Source organism: Mustela putorius, unplaced genomic scaffold (assembly GCF_011764305.1).
Source record: "Mustela putorius furo isolate JIRA1106 unplaced genomic scaffold, ASM1176430v1.1 tig00000698_pilon_pilon_pilon, whole genome shotgun sequence".
NCBI lineage: Eukaryota > Metazoa > Chordata > Mammalia > Carnivora > Mustelidae > Mustela > Mustela putorius.
In genome coordinates, this window is record NW_025421449.1 from 8,081,923 (window position 1) to 8,097,639 (window position 15,717).

A 15,717-nucleotide genomic window follows, 5' to 3' on the forward strand; every position below is an offset into this window, starting at 1 on the left:
AGTCATCCCACTTGGATCATTAGCAACTACTGAGCACAGAGCCTGGTACTTCCAGATACTCAATAATTTCAGCTGAATGAACAACCAACAAAGTGCTTTCACATGTATATATTCTCTCTCTCCCTTTCACCCTCTCTCTCCCTCTCTTAAATTTCATTGTCACAGCAATCTGGTTCAGGATTATTTTAGCTCAGTATAAGAGACAAAGGGATTATAATATTAAAATACAAGTTTCCTGTTCTCAAGAAATCTGAAATTTTATTATATTTATTTAACAAACAATTTATATAATATTTAGCCTGTGCCAGCTACTGTTCTGAGCACTTTACAAATATTAGCTTATTTCATCCTCATAATATCCCTTGGAGGCAGGTACTACTGCTGATCATGGGCCGTAGTTACACAAGTACCTGGCAAAGCAGGAGTCAAACTCAGCCAGGCTGGCTCTGGAGCCAGTGCCCTGAGCCATTCGGCCAGGGCCTTTGGTAGGGCACAGAGGTCACCTGCAGGAGTGTAAGGGAATCGTGAACGAGAGTGCTGGGTTACATGGGAGGGAGGACCCTGCACCGCACCTTAAGGGTGAGCAGGATTTGAACACACGGAGTGTGTGGAGAAGACTGGGGGCCAGAGGATGGTAAGCCCTGACCCTCTGCATAAAGAGTCTGGGTTTGAGGACATGGGAAGCTACTGAAGGTCCCTGAGCCATGGGGGGACCAAAGCAAAGCTGTCTTTAAGGAGGCAAATGGCATCTGGCAGTGGCATGCAAAGTGGGCCAAAGGGAAGAGATGAGGCAACTGGGGAGAGTAACACAGCAGTTGCTATGAATGGAGGAAGGAGGAGGTGACAGGGCCTCCACCAGGACAATGGAGGCAGCAGCACGGGGGCAAATTCAAGGATTCTGCTACTGCCAGGATGTGAGACGTCTGTATCAGTTTCCCCCACACAAGCACTCAAATCAGAAACGAGTTCCAGGGAGGACTCACGGGGTACGTTCTTAGCCACCCAGCCTGGCACCTGGGCTCCCTGCGGCACTGCCTTCTAAAGAAGGTGAGAGGTGCGTGGAAATGGAAATGACGACTTTTACGGTTGTGCACGGCTGGCTGCTGAAGACACCATTCAAATCCCAGCCACCCTAAACACGAAAGCTTGCCTGGTATGTGCAACGGTGGTCCTGTTTGTTACGCGGCCCGATCCATCCCAACCCAGCCTGGGTCTCTCCACTGATGGAGCTTTCTAACAACCATCCCCATGAGCCTGGAAGGAGAGAAGCAAGAACTAAGGGATGGACAGTGAGGTTGGAAGTGAGTTATGGCCCAAGAACACAATTTATCAGCCTTCTTCTGAGTTTTACCAATTGTCCAAAATCCTATATCCAGCCCCAGTTTTGCATAAATTCCCAGGGAAGGTTCTGTCTGGCATCAGAATGAAAGAGATGCCAAGGTGCGGGCACAACAGAAGACTCGTAAAACTGGCAAAGAGAACTTGGCTTTGACAAAAGCCAGAGTTTTCCTTATTATTTATCTATCATATTTGAAGCCTTGGAATCCCATTTTCATCTTGATGGAGGCAATAAAATCTTAGCCAACTTTTATGGCTCCCAGGATAAAGGCCCAGGACTCTACCCTTGCTCCCATCCAGCCACTCTTGCAGACTTTTAAATTCAAGTCAGGGCAGATGCTGCTCTTGGTCCGAGGCAAAACGTATTTATCTTTGTAAGCACAACCATTAAGGTGTGAGCATGAATACCTGAGAGGTGAATCATTAAGGAAGAAAACAGGAAGAAACAGGAGGTGAGGCTTCTGAACACTTAAGAGGGAAGGATGACGCAGGAGTCCCCACCAAAAGCATTTCATAGAGTGTTGGGGAGCAGGGCGGGGGACAGGCATCTGCAGGGATGGCGAGAGTGGAACCCGGGAGTGGGCCAAGGGCAAAGCTCTGCAGTGGGAAAGGCTGTGACGTGACCCGCGCGTGCTCCGTGCTTAAGGGAGGTTTTGGTGGGAAAATGGTGCTAGCATTTCTGTTTGTCTGTAGAATCACCATGGACCTGAAATCCAGCCCCTCTGCTTCTCCAAACACTAAAGCAAGTCTCCAGGTAGAAATAAAAAGCTGAAATCAGGCTACAACATGAGAAGGAAGGAAGGAAGGAAGGAAGGAAGGAAAAGGAAAAGGAAAGAAAAGAAAAAGGCAGCTCATCCAGGAAGCTGAAAACTTTCTGCTCCTCTGGGACCTAACCTATGGAGCTGGGGTATCCAATGCTAGACAGTCGGGAAACATGGGTTCTTGTCCATATCCTGCTCGGGACTAAGTGACCTTGGACAAGCCGCCTCACTTTACTCAGGAGAATGACCTAGAAGAGAGACACCTAGGGCATCACAGGGCATAAATCACACCAGCAGTGCCCCCCTTTCAAGCCACTGCTAGTGATGGGAATCTCTAATCAATCACAACAGTCTGGAAAGCGGAGTCCCAGTTCATCTTTGCTGCCGAGCCTTGACTCTTCAGCAAAGCATTCTTGGAACCACTACCAGTTAATCAGAGTGGGCCCAGGAGATGACACGTTCCCCAATCCCTGGACCAGATCTCTTCTAATCCTTGAACACCAAAGCCGCAGAACGCTGCGTGTTGCATGTATTCTCATTACAAATCCCCTTAACGAAGTTCTAACTCTCTCCCTCTCTATGGCCTTCTCCCAAGTCTTAGCAGCCCAGGCTATGCAGCAAATGCCAACGTTGAGGCCCTCACTGCATGTCTGAAGCTCTGAAAGTGACCTTGAGCATTTTCCTTGAGCCTCTTTACCTAGGGTTCCCCTAATTCTGCTAGAAAGTACCTCCTGGGGCCAATGTCCGCTCCACCCTCTTAAGGAGTTCATCTGGGTAAAGAATTCTACTTCTTTTCCAGTGCTTTGCAATCATGGAATAGAAGACAGCCTAGAGAAGTTCAAAGACATTTAATTATTAGTGTTGGTTCTTTTGAAAATTATTAAAGAGCCTGAAATTAGAAATTCAGATTTTTCTCCAGATCCCTAAGAACAAACAGCTCACTTATAAATGGCTTAGTGCGTCTGTTTCATGTACACAAAATTATCTTTCAGGAAAGTGGATTGTTTTTCATGTCATTTTGCATCTCTAAAATATACCACCTATGGCAAAAGGAGAGGAATTAGAGGTCTGACAAAATCTACCACAGAAATAATTAGCACTAGAGGCTGTCTGAGAGTTGAATGAAAGAGAATCCAGTTTCTTATTTATCTCTGGTCTCTCTATCTGGAGCTCTCCATCACACCCCAGGGAAGAGGAATTTCATCTTTGATGCCTAGAAGGATGGCTTGCCTTGTTGCTTCCACAAGGTGTGTCTGCTGGCAAGGACCCTGAGCCCCCAACCTGGCAACTCACTCAGGATCAGGGTGCTATGGAAACCTGCTTTAGCCCTGAAACTTTCTGGGGAAACAACCAGATACACCCATTGGGCACTGGTCACAGGAACAGTGACACTCATTCTTTACTCCCAAGGATTCAGAGAGTCTTTGCTTAAATCAGGTTCATTAAATGGGGAACACTGGAGTCCACTGAGGGTTTGTTGTGGGTGTGTGTGTGTGTTTAAGCTCATCAAACTTCACCCAAAATGAAGCTTCATTTGGGGAACGTTCATGACGCCCAATCCACTGATCACCCACCCACAGCGTTTGCACCCTTGCTGGGAATGTAGGGTTCACCTAGCAGCTCCCGCCAGCCTCTGGGGTATGCCACTTTGCTCCTGAGATTTAAAAAAAATGACTTTCATGACAGTGAGGCTTCCTCACTGCTCAACCCCTCTCGGGTACCTCTGTCGCTCACCATTTTTTAAAAAATGGGCCTCTTCTTCAAAGATTTTATTTATTTATTAGACAGAGAAAGATTGTGAGCAGAGGTAGAAGGGTAGAGGGGAGAAGTTGGGGAGCCCGACATGGGACTCGATCCCAGGACCCTAGGATCATCATGACCTGAGCCGAAGGCAGACACTTAACCAACTGAGCCACCAGGCACCCAATGTGCCTCCTCCTATATGTGTACAGGTACCACTACTACCTCCAGAAGAGGAATGGGCTTCCAGGAACGTGTGAGTTACTTCAACAGCACTTCTGTCACAGCAAAGGACAGAAGCTGTATGTCACTCAAGGTCTCCCCAAACAGAGTCAGGAAGAAGGCTTCTCTTAAAGTCAGTGTTGGTGCTAGTGTGGTTACCGAGTCAGAACACACTCCCCTTGGAGGATTCCGACTGTTTAAAGATAAGTCAAGGAGGATCCAAGATTGAAATGGTTTCAAAGAAGCCCACTTCCCCTGGGAGGACCTGGCCTTGGGGAGGTGACCTCTTCTCTCAGGACATCTTTCCTCTAGCCCAGCTCCACAGTCACAGGTCCTGCTCCCTCTGCTAGATGCTTTCTTTTCTGCATATTGAGATCTGCCTAGAAAGGAGTCTGAGAGGAAAAGAATCTTAGGGGAGTGTGAGGCAGAGGCCTTCTCACACAGGGAGAGTTTCAGATATTATTTGAAATGAAACAAGAAGTCAGGGGAGGGTCCAAGAGGGATGTCCTGTGAGATCTCCTGCTTCTCTTCAGTTGCTCCAGAAGATGAGAAAAAGCTTGCTCTTCTTTTTCCTGTTGTAGCTCTCCCAGCGTTCATTGCGAAGAACACACGGGTCAGAGGTAAACCCTCACTGTCTTTATGGACTGAAGGATGGTAGAGGGAATGAGAAAACACAGACACATTTGCGGCCAGAAGGAAACAAACTATTGCTATGCTCTTGTTTCATTCATAGAGACACCAAGACCTTGAAAGGGAATTGACTTGTCCAAGGTCACCAGGAAGTTACAGCAGAACCAGGATAAGAACCTAGTTAGTTTTCAGCTGACCACAGTTCCTCAGATGAAAGAAGGTGGTCATCACCTCTACTTTTATTTCCCAAATTGATCTCAAACACCGTCACTAATCCCCAAGGCCCAGAGAGAAGCGCTGCATGAACCTGGGTGAGCAAACGGTTTTCTTTTTTTCAGATGCTCTATGCTTTCTTCCTGGACAGGTCTAAGGTCTAAGAAACCAAGTTGCCCACCTCATGGCTCAGAGGGAGACGATAACCTTAAGGCAGCATCCCCAGGAGCCCAAGCAGGTGTCTGTGCAATTAGGCGGCTCCTAAAAACAACCCTTTGCTTTTGCAGGAAGCTATTTTCCACTCCTAGGGCACAATCCCAGGCAGGAGGCTCTGTGAATGCCCTGGTCATATAATTACCTCCAGAGAGATCTAGCATGACACACCAGGAGAATGTTCTGGGTACCTCCCAGTGGGATTCCAAACCCCACGCATTCCTGAGCAAGTCAGGGTTCAGAGGCTAACGGACCTAGCAGGCACATGTGGCAGCCAGGGAGCCAGCAGAGTGCCCTCTGAAATGCCACCCTTTTGCAATTCGCCCTCTGTTTCAAGCCTGCCTTTATTTATTTATTTATTTATTTAACAGAGGTCACAAGTAGGCAGAGAGGGCGGGGGGAAGCAGGCTCCCTGCTGAGCAGAGAGCCCGACGCGGGACTCGATCCCAGGACCGCGGAATCATGACTTGAGCCGAAGGCAGAGGCTTTAACCCACTGAGCCACCCAGGTGCCCCTCAAGATATTTTTAATGTAAGCATAGCCCAAATTGAAGAGAAGGTGGAGTAGGAACAGGATCTTTTCTTCTCCCTTTTTCAATGAGCTGCTCCCTGTTTCCCTTAAGACCGTCACTTCACCAGACCTGTATGCCTGGGGCTAATAATACATTATATGTTTATTAAAAAATTTTTTAAAATTTAAAAAAACAAACAACAAAAAAAAAGACTCACTTCACCAAGAGCCACCAAAAAGAAAGAAGAAACAGTTTAAAACAGAGATGGGGGAAAAGGTAAAAATGCAGACTCTCTGCTGAGGCAGGCTGGGGACAGACGAAGGTGAGGGTTTCTTGACCCATCAGAGCAATCTGCTGGACCCCGGATTCTCCATAGACCTGGGTATTGAGTTTCTGGATTCACCTGCATCCAACAAACACAGAAGGCCCAGAGTTCTGCTTGCCCGGGGAGGAGGTGAATAGAGCTGACAGTTAAGTTCCCAAGCCATAGGGAAAGACCTGGGTCCCAGCAGGCTTGGGAACTAGGAACCAAGCTTCCATTCAAACAGGCCCCCAGCTTCTGGGCATTGTCGTGATCTTCTATATCAGCACCAGGCCAATTGTATGAACTAAAATTAACTGGATGAGCAAAAACATGGGCATGCTGCTTAAAAGGCCTGAGCACATTTAATGGAGTTTTCGAGTGCCCTAATTCCTTAAGAAAGACAAGCAAATGTCCTGCCCTAGTTCCCTCACTACTCAAACGCTAGAGAGCACTTTTTTTTTTTTTTTTTTTTTTTGGCAATAAAATTTTTAGGGCAAATGGTGGATTTCTGTTGTTGTCATTCTCCTGAAGTAGTTGTTTTTCTGGAAAAGACCTCATTCTGGACCCAGACCCTAAAAATGGGGCTCCTAGTGCACAAAATTGGGATGTTTGGGGCCTACAGGCACGAGTCAGTCTGCCTCTTCCTAAACATAGCCTAGTAAACTAAACTTGGAAGCATCAGCTTGTGTGTGGTCCCGAGTGTGACTCTGTAAGCACGTGCCCCCAGCAATGACAACGGCTGGCGACTCTGTCATCCACGTCATCCCTATTTTTGAGTCTCCCTGCTAATCAAGCTTCTACACAGCTGAAATGGAGGCTCTAAGGAGTTTCAGTCCACCTGGGCATTTTTCTGGCAAACAGGGGTGGCTAAAGCATGGGTGTCCTCCAAAGGCCCTAGGGGAAAAGCCAAGTGAGAAAACTCTCCCAGCACAAGATGGTGGGCCCCAAATACAACCATTCCATTTCCTCCAAAGCCTCCAGCTTTTACTGGATGGGAAAGAAGTTAGTCATGAAACACATTTGCTCAGGCCCCCCAGGGCCAGCGGCAGGCATACACAGGATGTATGACCAGGACTGAAAAAGTCAGGCTCCCAGGCCTGTCCAAGGATGGATGGAGAGGTCGTGGGCTCTGATCTATGACCAAAGTACTTCAAAAATCTTGCCACCTAGAGGACTGTAGCAAAATGTAGGCATACCATTTGCACTTTCAACATTCAGAATGATTTCACTTTGCAGATTTTGCTAGAAGAACTAACATGTGTCCAGTGCCTTAAATAACATCTGACACCTAGTAGATCTTCCAGGAATGTCTGAAAGAATGAATGAATAGCTCCAGGGAGGTGCCTTGTATGTACAGCAGAATATGCGTCCTCTTCTGGTGACAGGACACATTCCTGCATCCTTCCAACAGGTTTGTGGTGCTGCCCACCAAAATGAATGTTGAAGACACCTCCCTGTGTACTGGAGATGATGTGTTCTCTGAAATTGGCTCTGTCAGCCTCATCCCATACCCAGGAAGGACCGCACAAGGGGACCACAGTGAGTGCCCTTGGCCCTTTTCCTATAAGACCTATTTGTCACCCTGCTAAGGCATTTCCTATGACACATGCTCCTGGGATGCATGGCTCCCAGGGTGAGCCCAGTCTGCACTGCAGGCCCCGGCCAGCTCAGGAGGCTACATGAAGTGAGAATTTCCTGGCCGACTTGACATTGGTGAGTCAGGCTGGCATGAGGCAGCTTCAGAAATGACAGGGCCTCAATTGTGTGCATGGAGCAAGCACCATCAGCTGGCTGGACCCAAACCAAGGTTGCCTGGGACATTCAAGAGCCCTTTCAAATGGCCATGCCCAGAGCTGGTTCGGCTCTCTGAGTGGATAGCTGAGTGTGGCGAGGTCCAAGGGCTGCTCCAACTCTGCTGCGGGAAAGGATTTATTCTCCACTCCCCGCACAGCAGCCCATTTCCTCTGAGACATGTCATTGGGGTCACACAACAAGGGCAAAGTAATAACAGCTAATGCTTAGTAAGCATTCAACATGTAATAGCCATGATTCTAAACATTCTAAACATTCTATATACACGGATGCATCAAATCCTTACAAGATTAAGAAACAGGGACTATTACTATGGCCACTGGACAGATGAGGAAACTGAGGCACCAAAACTGAAGCCATTCGTGCAGGGTCAAAGCCCTAGAGAAGGGCCAGCTGGGACTCAGCAGAAGGGCTGCAGAGGCTGGGTCCCTAAGCACCCTACGGGACCATGCATAACAGCCCCCAGCCTCCTTTCCTGAGGATGCATGTCCCAGGGTGGGAAAAAAAGCAGGAGCTGGAGATGCCGGGAGGCTGGGTGTTCTACCTATCCTCCTTGTTGGTTCCAACCCAATAAGAAAAAGACACAAGGAGCCAGATGGAGAACAAGAGAATAGGAGCTCCCATCATAGAATGCTGGCTCAGAGGACGGCAGGTCTCTTGTCTCCCAGCCCATACCCAGAAGCTGCAACAGGAAGAACAGAAGCAGGGGTGACTGGCACAGGAGAGCCCTGCAATGCCCTACCTTACTGATCAGGCATCTACAGGGCACTACATTCAATTAATTCCTTGTGCCAGGGAACACCAGTGAAGGCACGGGGATGAGACAGATGGACGAATGGATGTCGATGAACGAATGAACAGACAGATAAGGTAGGAGGACAACACAGGCACCCACTCCCCCCAGAAACCCCCGGAGGAGAGAGGCAATGGGGCACAAGCACAGGCCACCGAGCCCAGAGGACCCTGGGGGTCATAGACAAACAGCCAGGCTGAAGCAGCCCGCTCCTGGGCCAGGAGGCTTTTCCTCACCCCATGAGCTATCTGAGGATTCATTTCTGAAACTCTCCTTCATTTTCACAGGGGAGGCCAGAGAAGTCAACACCCCAGCTAGTAAAATTAACAGCTGCTCCTTACAGAAGGTGCTGGGGAGGCTGGCTCACAGAGCACGTGGCCCGTAGACCAGCAGTGCAGACGAGCAGCTGGTGTGGCCAAGATGTGGGGCTGCAGGCCTGAGCCAGGCGTGTCCTCCGTGGCAGGGACTGGACTCTGGCTGCTGGGCAGGGCCCGGGGTAGGCTGAAAGCAGGAGATGCAGGCAGGTGAAGATAAACCAACCCTGCTGCAGAATTCCCAGACGCACGCCACTGAGACCCATTAACTGAGCCAGCTGGGAACCTGCTGCTGAACTTGGGGGCAGGGGTGCCTGGCTCTGTCCTTTGTCTCCCCAACTCTGTGACATCATTTGGTCAAAGTTGTGGGCCTAAATGTCTGCCGAAGGGGCTAGATGGTACACCTTATTCATGAACGTGTGCTGTGGGGAACTGAGGGGCAAATCCCGCTAGCTGCTTAGAAATACTGATCGTCCTGGAGCAGAGGGGGAGTTTAATGATTTAGTTCGGGGGCGGGCAAACGTCTTCTGTACAGGGCCAGACAGGAACTATTTTAGGCTGGTGGGTATTTTGGACTCTGTGGAGACTACTCAATTCTGCATTGCAGTTCAGGACAAAAGCAGCCATAGACAATATGTAAATGAGTGAACATGGCTGTGTCCCAATAAAGCTTTGTTTATGAACACTGAAATTTGAATTTCATATAACTCCACATGTCACAAGATATTCTTTTGATTTCTTTTCTTTTTTTTAAACACCATTAAAAATGTTAAAACCATCCTTAGCTTGCGAGCTTGGGAGCCAAACAGGCAGTGAGCTAGATTTGGACCACGGGTTGCAGTTCACTGATCCCTGGACTACTTAAATGTTTCCCAAAGTGTGTTCTTTATGATGCCTATAGGTTTTTCCTAAGGAAAGGGTTTAATGGTGAAATAGGAATGGGAAACGTTGGGCAAAGCAAAGCCCTTCTGCCTTTTTACTGCAGGACTTCTTTAAGCCTTGCGTGTTGATCTGCATTGACAAATCTCAAAAACAGGAGAGAAAGGAAGTCTGTCCAAGTTCCAGGAAACCCATTTTTATCCTAGAGCATCTCCTAGATCTAGTTTTCTGTAGAAGCCAATTAAAGCAGCGAGGATGAAGTCTAAGCAACCGGCAGCAACAGCACCAAATGTGATACTGCCTGTCTTTGAACTTCTCCAGTGACAGGCAGCTCACCACCTACCATGAGTTCCTGCTGGATTCAGTGACTTCTCTCACTCACGTTTTCCCACCCAATGGTGCTGGGTCACAAGTAGCAGACCTAGGGCAACCTAGTGCACCCTTCAAGGTGAGGACAAACATTTCCTGTTTAATGATATAAAGAAAGCAGCCCTTCCTTGACCTACTGATTCCTATCCAAAATATAAACTCTGCATAGGATAAAATAAAGAGCCATTATTAAGTCCTGGAGAGCAACTGCCATGCATTTCTTTCCAAAGACGCCTCCTTAGGGGAGTTTAAAAAGAAAAAAAAAAAACTCAAACAAAATCCCGATCAACTCCCAAGTGCACAGACGGCAGGACCTTCCCCTTCACTCTGAGAACATTCTTACAAAGAATGCAGGCCCGTGACCTCTCTGGTCTTTCTGCGACATAGGACATGTGTAGGTGATTATAAAAATTTTATGTAGATTTGCCTGAAATGTAATAAAAAGGGGAGGGAGTGCGGATGAGAGGAAAAGAGAGATGGAAATGTGAGCTGTGCGTGAACTTGCCACCAGGCAGCCCTGGAAAAGAAAAGTACAGGATGCTGATAAGAAATGTCAGCTGCACCATGAGTCACCTAAAGGGAGAAATGAAAGCAATAAATGTCACATAGTTGATTAGGCACATGCCCACGTGCAATGCCATTTTGTCCAACCGGTCCAATTTCACGTGCAAATGGCATAACAGAACACGTCTATTTAACCCTATTAAACCGACAGGATTATTTCTGTTTGAGAGGCGTATTTGATACATATTTTCTTTGGGGCCCGGGGTGATGAAGATAGAATGGCCCAGCCTGTGTACAGAATGTGAAGTAAAATGCCACACGGGCAATGCATTTAGGAAGATTAAGGGCAAGATTGGTGTTTTTCTTTCTCCTTCTTCAACAAATCATCCCGATGACAGCAAAGCAAGTAGTCTATCTTCTCAGTCCATGGATTAGATCTAGATGCCTCCTGGAACAATATTCAAATGTAGTGCATGGGAATATGGGGGAAAATAACCAAAAGGAACAGTTCTGGGAGTTCTCTCTTTGCTCAAGGAGCTGATCATTATATGGACAAAAACCAATCTTTGAAGAGAAGCAAAAATTACTGAATGTATAAAGGGCTTGTAGTACGGCCCAAGCAACGTAGACATGTAGACCCAGCTTGCACCTTGAGGTGAGGCCATGCGTGGCCACGGGACATAGTGTTTTCTTAGAGAGACAGTCACTCAGAGATCAATGTAGGGATTAATAAATAAGAATGTTCGGAAATAAAATGCTTAACAAAGATGGTGTAAGTGTGTATGTGTGGCAACATTTAACTGTCTGTGTTTCTGTGTGTCTGTAACTTTCCTCATTATAAATGGGTCCTCTGGTACTATAACTCTTGTGACATATTACCTTACAAGGTTCCTTCTTAAGGAAGTTCTTTCTACCTTTTGATATACTTACTAAGTAAACAAGCAAACAGACCACGGGTCAGCAACCTATGGCCACGAACAACAGTCTGGGCCACCACTTGCTTATGGCAAGTTTTATGGGAGCACAGTCACATCTGTGTATTGTCCACAGCTGCTTTCAAATGACAATGGCAGAGTTGAGTAGTTGTGATATGGTCCCTAGATCTGCAAAATCTAAAACCTTTACTATCTGACCCCTTGCAGAATACCTTCCCAACCCTGAACTAGACTAACTCTACTACTGACTTTGGCTTATGATTCTGTAATGTACAACCAAGCAATACAAAAGCCTACACTGTTTCTTGCCCTCTTTATTTATATATACCACCTTAATCTTAGAAAAATGTAATTAGCTCACCAACCAATAATGCAGCATAAAACCACAGACATGTAAAGTGTGAGGAGGAGGGTAAGACAATCAGGACAAAGGGAAAATGAGCCAAAGGACGCAGAGATGTAGTGAGGGGGGTGTGAAGTTGTAGAATGCAAATCTTGAAGTGCTGTGTGCTTTCCATGGGCCATGAACTTGGCTCGCAGCAGCCGCTACAAGTAGAGGGCCATGATCCCTTTCCCAACTTGAAGTGTTCCCTGAAGGTCCACCAGGAAGACCACAGCAATCCCTGGCACGAAGAACTACCTATCTCCTGAGACTGTGCGTAAAAGGAACAGCAGGTGTGGTGAACAAAGGCCCCAGCAACACCCCAATGGCTGGGAGGCATCTCCACAGCATTTACTGGTACACTGAACAGTCCCGTAGCCAACTCCACGTCCCAAAGTGGGCTTTACACCGATTCTTCCAATACATTCCCAAATTTTGACATAAGCATGCACCCCCTCTCATAATCAGAAAATAATACATATCTTTCATTGTAAAAAAATAAAGGAAGGAAGCCGCAACACTTGTCAGCCTGGTGCTCACTTCGACACAGAACCCCTCAGCCACGTGCTCCAAGAGGAGACTCAATCCGGTCTGGCTCTTCTCCAGAAGCTAAGCCTGAGTGCCACAGCGAGAGACAAGGCAGGCTATCCCGAGACCGGAAGCCGAAGCTCCAGGTGGGAACTAGGAAAAGCACTGCTGAATGGTGACGATCATTTATCCTTTTGCACACGGAGCCCTACAACTTTAAATCTACTCTATCAATATAAATAGTTCACGCCCTGCATCTCTCTTGCTCACAGCTTTACGCCCAGGGCCTAGAATAGTGCCAGGGGCAGGTAAGAAATAAGTACTTAGCTGCACGAACCATGTGCTCCTCTGAGAGAGCCCAGATAGCAGGTGTGTCTACAGATGTGCTGGGGTTGGCTTGGGGAATCTTCCCTAACCTAGGCCTTACCCACAATGCCTAGCTCTGAGACTCTCATCTGTGACAACGAGACAGGTAAGAAAGGGGCCCAGGTGTGGAGGCCAAGCTCCTGAGCCATGTGTCAAAAAATAAAATAAAAATTGAAAAGGGAAACTCTGAACAGCTGGATGTCTAGTCTTGCTTCTGTCCCATTGTTGCAAGGATAAACATTTGGACAGCTCAAGACAAACACAGCTTTGGGTTCTGCACAGGCAGGGCCGCGTTCTGGTGCGCGCTGAGACTTCCCCGTGAAATCTGCTCCCTCCTCAGAGCAAAGCCCTGCCTTCTCCTGAAGGAGAGACCTGTTCTGGAGGTACGGGCCTGGAACTCCCAGATGCCTACTCTCCGTGCAGCAGGACCTGCTCTGCTCTCAGAGAGCCAGAGCGGCCTGGGCAGGATTTTCTCCAAGGAGACCTTCAGAGAGCAGCTGGAGTCACAGCGCTCCTCCATGCAAATGTTAAGAGAATCAGGCCAAACCGCCTCAGGACCTAATTGGCTCAGACAGTAATGGCAAAATGTCACAGCCAAAGCGACAGCTGCCAGTGGCTTAGAAAAAGAAGAGGCACTGTCTTCGACTGGGAAGTAACGACATGGAAAGAGCACTAGACGGGGAGTCCAGAGGCCTGAAGGCTCAGGCCCAGCTGGGTCACTTCAGGCTGCATAGCCTTCAGCAAGGCTTTGCCCTTCCCAACCCTTGGGTTCCTGGACTGTGAGATGGAGAAGAATTCATTGACAAGACTGGCTTTCTTGCTTCCTTGTCATTAACCCCTACAACCCAACAGCAAAATCAGGAATATGGAACAAATACAACATGCACCTTGCCATGATCATAATGTGTAGGGCCTTGCACTACTCTCAAGCTTTCGAGAATGTTACTGTGAGCAGGAGTATCAAGATGGCTACTGGGGCACTTGGTCTGTGAGTTCTGCTCCCAAAACACCTCCTCCCACCTGCCTGTACCACACGGAGCTCGTTCAGGACTTGCTGCCGTGGCCTGTCCCCAGCACCAGACCTCACAGTCCTGCCTGACCCTCACACCTCAAGCTCCCGCCTCCCCAATCCGCCCTCCACCTGTCCGCTAATATTTCTCTCTGCACAACCTTCCATTGTGATGCCCCTCCTTCAAAATCTCCTTTCCCTACAAAATTCAGTCCAAATTCCTTAGCTGGGCATTTGAAGACATGACAAGCTGTCTCCAGCCCACCTTCCCAGGTCTCTGTCCCCTCGGGTGCCTCTGTGTTCACAGCCTGGTCCTCACTCCCTCCACGCCATGTCCTTTCTCTGCCACCTCTGGAATGATCCCCTCTCCTCCCTCTGGGACGATCCCCTCTCCTCAACAGACATTCACGATGTTAGCTCACAGTTCAAAATCCAATGCTTTCTGCCTTATTGTTTATTATTTAGGTATTCTTCTCAGCTTCTGGCCCACTCAGTGGTCCCTTTCTTGTTTCCAAGCTTTTATCTTTGATGTCTTCTCTGTCACGAAGCATGGGCTCAGTTCATCTTGAAATGGAAGTTTCAGCCCAAAGGATCTCCTCCCTGTGCGGTGCCACGAAGGCTTTCTTGATGGTCCCCATGTCCCCACGCTCAGCGCCCCCTACGCACACCCACACGAGGCTTGTACTCATCGCGTTTCTCCTCCAGACGTTCTTTCAGTCATTTCTGTCCATGGTGCAATGGAATTAGATCATATTGCGTTCCACAGGGCTGGAAAAAACGCCTGGCCGAGTCATCCTCAGTAACTCTTGGCTGATGCTGATGACGATAATTAGGGCTGTCTAGAGGGCCACAGTGGCCACGTGGAAGGGACAGGCGTCGCATCTGGGCAACCAAAGTGTCTGCTGAGCCTCGTCTACAATCACTACCTCAGGTAGAGAATGCACTGTCTGCGTTTCTTCCCACATGATTGCCCAGACCTGGAATTCCACCTCCACAGGCTTCCTACACAGAATCCACTCCTGCACAAGCACAGAAGGGCAACGGAGCCTTTACCAGAGACTCTGCAGGGAGGGGAGGATGGGGTATGGCCCGCAGCAAGCCACCTTCACTTCCTCATTAGACTCTCCGTGCCGCCCCGTCTCTCCTTGTCCTACCAACCTGGGTCGTCTTGCTCCAGGCAGTAACTGGCCTCACTAGTTCCTCTCTCCTCCTCTCCCAAGCCCCAGCTTTAAATCTCTTCCCTTTCTATGTTTCCGTCAATAGACAACAGCCACAGCTTCACGTCCAGACTCTCCAGAAGGCTTGGCTCCCGAAAGCTCCCTCCATTAACAGAACCTTGACCTCCTTGAAGGCTGTCTGGCCACCACCTTTGTGACACAAGCATGACATTCAGTGTCTTACCCCCTCCCTCAAGCAGTTTGTGAGATATTCATTCCGCACGTAACAAAGAGTTCTCCCCAAGAAGGATCCTGAGGGGTCAACTTTCACCTTCTCCCTACATTTTCCATCACCCCTCACTGAGCTTTTGCCAGGAAGCATCAAGGTTTCCAGTGTTCCTGCCCCATCTTTGATTCACCCAACCATCAGAACATTCCCATTCATCCTTTGAGCCAAATGAGTCTTGACCAAGCCCCAGTTTCAGGCCCAGCAAGGGCAGCTTCCAGAATTGTAGCAAGAAATCACTGGGAATAGAGCATCCTTCTCAGGAGAACCCCTGTCCGAGAGCAGACCCAAGAGAGCTGATGGGCACGTACAGAGAACTCACTGGATCCTGGCATTTATCCTTTATGGGCTCTCTGCAGAATTCTGAGCACATATTGCTTCAACTCCCTTCTCCTCTCCAAGATTATCAAGCTGTGTACGTGTGCGTCTATGTGCCTGCTTGTGGATGTGT

At 48.3% G+C, this 15,717-nt stretch overlaps 1 protein-coding gene across 25 annotated transcripts in view; it reads right to left on the minus strand.

Moving 5' to 3' along the window:
* KCNMA1 (potassium calcium-activated channel subfamily M alpha 1) overlaps nucleotides 1–15,717 on the minus strand; it is a 730,733-nt gene that overhangs the window by 496,327 nt on the left and 218,689 nt on the right. The gene's annotated exons all lie outside the window — the stretch shown is intronic.